Source organism: Papaver somniferum, chromosome 2 (assembly GCF_003573695.1).
Source record: "Papaver somniferum cultivar HN1 chromosome 2, ASM357369v1, whole genome shotgun sequence".
In the NCBI taxonomy this organism is placed as follows: Eukaryota; Viridiplantae; Streptophyta; class Magnoliopsida; order Ranunculales; family Papaveraceae; genus Papaver; species Papaver somniferum.
Window position 1 is genome coordinate 30,995,996 of NC_039359.1, and position 6,217 is coordinate 31,002,212.

Sequence of the window (6,217 nt, forward strand, 5' to 3'; positions counted from 1 at the left end):
CAGGAGTCAGGAATGGACGCACGTGGGACATGGTGTCTCGTACACCATCATGGCTGGACCTGGACGGTCCCTTGGTCATCATGGCCAGCCGGTCCCACACTTCTTCATTATTATTGGAGAATTCTCCAACTTTGGATAATTCTCCGTATTTTGGATATACCTCCATATTTTGGTGAATCCTTCTCCACCAGTTGGAAAATTCTCTATATATCGGTCGCCACCAATGGCTGGTCCTCATACCCATTGGTTGGTCGATATTTCTCCACCCATATTGGACATCTCTCCATCTCCTGGATCAAGAGTTCTCCAATATTAGGGTTTCAGATTTATGATAATTCTAATAAACATCAATAATTTTCAATTTTTTTGTTGCTCAACTATGGGGAAGCAACATGATTTGGATGACCATCCACTTGGTCGACCATCCAATATTTTACTGGACGACTATCGAGTACAATACTTACTGATACTCTAATTCCTACTTTGTCAGTCGACAACTTATGACATATTAGATCAGGAATGAGCACTCTACAATAACTCAACATATTTCCTGTCAAATGTTTGACATATCAGAGTAGGTCCATGATCGAGCAATTTCATAAGACCAACGCTCGTCGATCCAAATTATCAGAACATCATTATTGCCTCAACTGGTAAAATGAGATATCACAATTCATCAGATCCGACATCTGTGCAATAATACTGTCCCAGTAGATACCTTATGCTCAATCCATAAGCTTCAGATTATATCACATTCGTCCATTATGCTCGACTCATCAAATCTAAGACTCATGCCCTATCCAATTCAATAATTTACAAATTAAATACACGTCTTCCTTGTAGACTCCACATTCATGAGACATCAATCATGTCACATGGGGGATATTCATTAGGGTTTTGGTCTGGCGGTCTAAAGAACGTGCGTACATCCACGATGAGAAATGTGAGTAAGTCGTGCAAGCGGTTGAAGGAGTTAACAAAGTAGTGGATGGACAATCAACCAAGTCTCACGCGCAATGTTGAACTGGTTCAACCACGATTTCCCACTCCAACACTCTTCCACTCATATACAACTGTCACACTTACTGAAGATTAATGTGTTAACTACTTTTATAATATAAATAGGTTCATCAATCCATGATTGAAAAAATTAATTGAACTTATCTTATCTGAACGCAACTTTCTTAGTAGAATCTTATCTGAACAGAATTCAATCAATCTGGTCAGAATTCACTGACGTTCATAAAACTTGCAGAAGTCTCCAACACATTCACAATCTTTCAATCTCATTGATCTCACAAAATTCTCAGCTTCCCTCCTGCAGATCGACCCTTATCCATCTTTCTGACCAAATTGACTGTGGAACGACCATTGTCTTGGTTTAGGACGAAGTCTTATAGATTGATCCCTCGAATTAAAAAAACTCCCATGCAGTGCATCTTTTAAAGGTTTAAGCATTTTGCTCAATTCAGGATCTGCATGTTGCACAACCCTCCACTTTTCCTCAAAAGCCAGTATTTCATTTTTACCCATCAACAACTGCGTACATAGTCGTTTCCAATATGGTATGAAGGTGTTCCAGTAGGTAGTTCTACACAAAGAATTTTTTTTTACATGTAAACTTTAAAAACTATTACGTACTCGCACTATTCTCTATAAGTTCGTATTTATGTGTACATTTATTTATCGAAGGATGTTGATTTTGCAACATAAAACAAAATGATATATGAGATTGTTTACAAAGCTTTGAAAGGCGTTGGCCTTGATGGTGTTAACCATCCGACAAAAATGGAAAAGAGAGGTTTAATGTCTGAAATTAAAAGCGAACAAATCCGTGAAAGAGGCTGTATTGCTTATCGTATTGTTTTGGAATTGAATGGCAGGTGCATCGGGCGTGCTGCTTGACTAGTATTATATAACCCAAACCTATGTACCATCATCTCTCATAGTATTCGAAAATGTTATTCTTTTAACCATAAACATATTGTATTAATTAAGTATATATTAGGATTTGATAAAAATTGATCACTTTTAATCATATACAATTGATCCCGACTCTCCACTTTGTAACTCAACATACAATTTGATAAAAATGATGAGTTATATATGGTCATGTAAACCAAATAAATATAACATTTAAGTCCATGAGCCCATCAATTTGTATAATGTTTATGCAAAGTGTTATACATACATACATGCTGGTTATAGACGTATTTTTTAAAAACACGACTTTAAGAATCACTTTGAGATATATTTTTTTTTATGGGAAAAGATCATATATTAACTAGAAAATATAGTACAAGATTTTACAAAATCATTTTTATCAAAAACATTAGAATCTATGCTTGATTTATGAACTTTTTGGTGCAGGCTATCCGACATGTGTTGTAGCTTTTTAATCCTTGTCTCCTTGGTAATGTAGTCCGCTGCTGAGTTATTCTTCCTGTTAATATATTTCACTTTAGCTTGAGGTAGATCACCCAAGATTATCTTTATTTCTTGCAAGGTGTTTTCCGCTGTCCACGAGTAATATGAGCTTACCTTGTTTATATTGTCTGCCAACGCTTTGCAGTCAGTTACTATGAAAACGCTCGATAAGATATTTTTTTTTTAACCACGTAACTGCCTTTAATAAATATTTTGCTCATGCATGGAAAGCTGACGTAGCCCACTCCGTACCCGCATATATGTGCATGAAAAGTCTTTTCATCTGCTGAATATAAAATGAAAGCATATCCCATCGACAGATATTCTTTCTTAAAGGAAACACCAATGGAAATTATCCAGTATGAGTTTAGGTTGGACCAAGAGTAATTGATTGAGATTTTCTTTTGAGTTTTCATATCACTTTGAAAGCTATTTGACGAGGAGGATTGTAAGAAACTCATACTGGATAATTTTATCACTTTGAGTTTTATTTCTTGCAAGGTGTTTTCCGCTGTCCACGAGTAATATGAGCTTACCTTGTTTATATTGTCTGCCAACGCTTTGCAGTCAGTTACTATGAAAACGCTCGATAAGATATTTTTTTAACCACGTAGTTGCCTTTAATAAAGATTTTTCTCATGCATGGAAAGCTGACGTAGCCCACTCCGTACCCGCATATATGTGCATGAAAAGTCTTTTCATCTGCTGAATATAGAATGAAAGAATATCCCATCGACAAATCCTCTTTCTTAAAGGAAACACCAATGAAAATTATCCATTACCAACCTAAAGAGTAATTGATTGAGATTTTCTTTTGAGTTTTCATATCACTTTGAAAGGTATTTGACGAGGAGGAATGTAAGAAACTATTGATTATCCCTATTAAATTGATTGGGTCTGGGTTTTCTCATAGATTACCGAGCATCTATGTTTCCAGATGAACCGGAGTATGATGGATATTTTTACCTGAAGATGGCTCCAGTTAGTTTCCGTAATCCACCATTTAATCCAGGAAATAATTTGGCTAGAATTGTATCTTGAGATTATATTATTGAGGGAGAGACCAAACCAAACTGCTCTTGCAAACGGACTCGCATAAGAGATGAGATTCCGTTTCTTGCGATAGATTGTTACATAAATGGCAAATCGAGTCGATATCTGGATTATGAGCACCTAGTCTAGTAGATGTTGGAAGTACTTTTTGTGATAGTTTCCAGATGAAAAATCTTATTCTTGGAATTGCTTGAATTCTCCAAATCTTATTCCAGGGGGAATATAGGCTGTCATTATTGTCTTGATCCTGATTGGCTAGAAAGTTATAAATATTCATGGCCTTGAATTTTCCTGAGTGATGATGCCTCCATCTAATGATGTCTTGCTCTTGCTTCCTTGGAATTATAGCTTGAATTTTTCCTTATCCTCTGGATAAAATAATTGTTTTAGCTTTTCTTGATCCCACTTATTCTGATCTGTTATTAGCTCTTGAACTCTTGTTGGTGTCTGATCTCGAGAGTTGGGGATTTTATGGACTATATCCGCGTTAGGAATCCATGTGTCTTCCCAAATTTTCACCAACGCTCCGTTTTTGACTTGCCAAACAAATTTTATTTTTATTAGCTGTAACTAAGGGTGCACAGGAACCGAGCCGGACCGACGGACCGTCCCGGAACCGGTGGAACCGTACCTGTTTTTGTACCGAACCGAGGAAGGGGGTATAGGTACCGGTCCAAAAAATAGGAACCGAGGCTGATGAGGTACAGGTACACGGTCCTGCCTAAGTCCCGTACCGTCCCGGACCGAATATACCGAAGAATTCTAGCCATCATATTTAGAGATAGTAAACTAATAATAGCCATTAGATTTAGGGGAGTATATATATAGAACATAAGGCTAGGGTTTCTTATTTTCTTCTTTCTTTTTTCCGTCTCTAAGAGAAGGAGAAGAACTCTATTAGAGTTACAGGGAAGAGTTTTATTCTGAATCTTCTCTTCTCTTCTCCATTAGACTTCAACTCCACGAACACCAGTTACACTTACACCACATCTAGATCGAGAAGAAGAAGGAGAAATTGTTAACCAAGGGTAAGTTTTTTTGCTTTTTTTCTCTCCAATTTTACTGATTCTTTATTTATTGTGTTTTATTGTGATTCACATAACTTGATTCGTTATGTTTATTGTGATTTTTGATGGCCAATTGCTTGGAATTGAATTAATTTAATTTAGGGTTTGATATAGGGTTATATCACGCCAAGGAGAAGACGAAGGGAAAGGATTCAAGGAACCATCCAGCTCAGAAATTGTTAATCAAGGGTAAGTTCATCAAAATCTCTCATTGATTCCTGTGAAATCTTCTTCTGTTTCTGTGAAATCTCTCATTTTTGTAGGGTATTTATGTTTGTTTGATCCTCGGATTTCTAATTCAGTGACTTGAGATGCTAATTAAAAAATTTATGTGAAAATTCATTAAACCATATTGTAATGGAATTCAGAATATCTAAAAAAAATTTACCTGTGTTGTGTAGGGTTTCTTTGGTTTGATTTAGGTTTGGTTGGGGAACTGTATATGACTTTATTTAGCTTGAGATTTGTAAATGAATTTAACTTGTCTATTTTAAGGATATAAGTGGAGTGTGCTCTTTGTTTTCAAGTTGCATCATGTCCATTTTTGCTTTATTAGAATTGTGTCTGTAGTTAACACTTGTATTATCTAGTGTAGCTTTGTGATATTTGTAGTACAAAGTTGTCGCCACTAAATAATTCGTTGTTAGTAATAGCTTTAAGGTACTTACTTCCTTGTTTTGTAAATATATATATTTCTGTGAACTGTTTTTTTTTCTTGAGCTTATAAGGTGCTTGCGAATCTGCTGTACAAACCAAGGAGGAAGAAAAAAAGAGATTAGTAATTGTTTCTACTCGCGGTTTAGTGCCGGCGGTAAGTTTCTTGAAACAATAATGTGAAATGATGCTTTTGTGATAGATTTTTACTATGGTTGCTTACTGAAACTTCTGCTTTGCTTTGTATCATTCACTCCCTGCAAATATGGTGTGTGCAAATTTGGAAACCATGACTCTCTCATTCCTTATCTGACTTGTGCATTTGGTTGATGTTCTAGTTGCTCTTACTGATTCATGAACATGTGTGTAGTTTGGCACTTTGGCTTGTAATGTTCTTATGTATTTTATATGCAAATGGCATCCTGAATCTGCAAAGTGATAATGGTTGTTGTTGCTGTGGATTGTGAATTGAAATCATGTTTGAATTGGTGCCTGTCTCAGTTTATTCCATTAGTGTTAGGCATTTTTGTTTGCAGTATCTTGTACTTTGTTGGTCTTTTATGTATTAAACTGTAAACTCTTCTTCGGATTTTCAAATTTGCATTTTATAGAAATGCTTGCTCATTTTTCTTTCATTTTTGCTCATATATTTCTGAGTTGGGTGATTGGTATGTTCTTATATACTTAAAAATGTTGTTTTTAGTTCAAATTACTTACTAACTGCTATTAATTTTCTTTTGCAGAGTTCCACTGGTTCTATCATAGCCACCACCAGTGCTGCCATGGAGTTGGAATAGCCGAATAGTCATTTTTTATTTGCAATGTCCTTCTTTTCTTCATTCAAATTACTTAAGAGTCTTAAGACTATTGTTTGTAATTGTGTATGTCTATGTGTTGCAGCTACTGTCTACTTGCTATGTATTTAGCTTTGTATTGTTAATATTACATCTATCTTTGATTATAAAGAACAAGATTTTTTTTTTTCAAAAGTACCGACAGATACCGGAACCGTACCT

General features: G+C 35.6%; 1 long non-coding RNA gene across 1 annotated transcript; it reads left to right on the forward strand.

Moving 5' to 3' along the window:
* The first annotated feature begins 4,470 nt into the window (after window positions 1-4,470).
* Window positions 4,471-5,983, forward strand: LOC113353099. The gene is made up of 3 exons (XR_003361077.1): window positions 4,471-4,508; window positions 4,662-4,736; window positions 5,945-5,983. It is a non-coding gene; the product is annotated as an uncharacterized LOC113353099 (long non-coding RNA).
* Window positions 5,984-6,217: the final 234 nt, after the last annotated feature.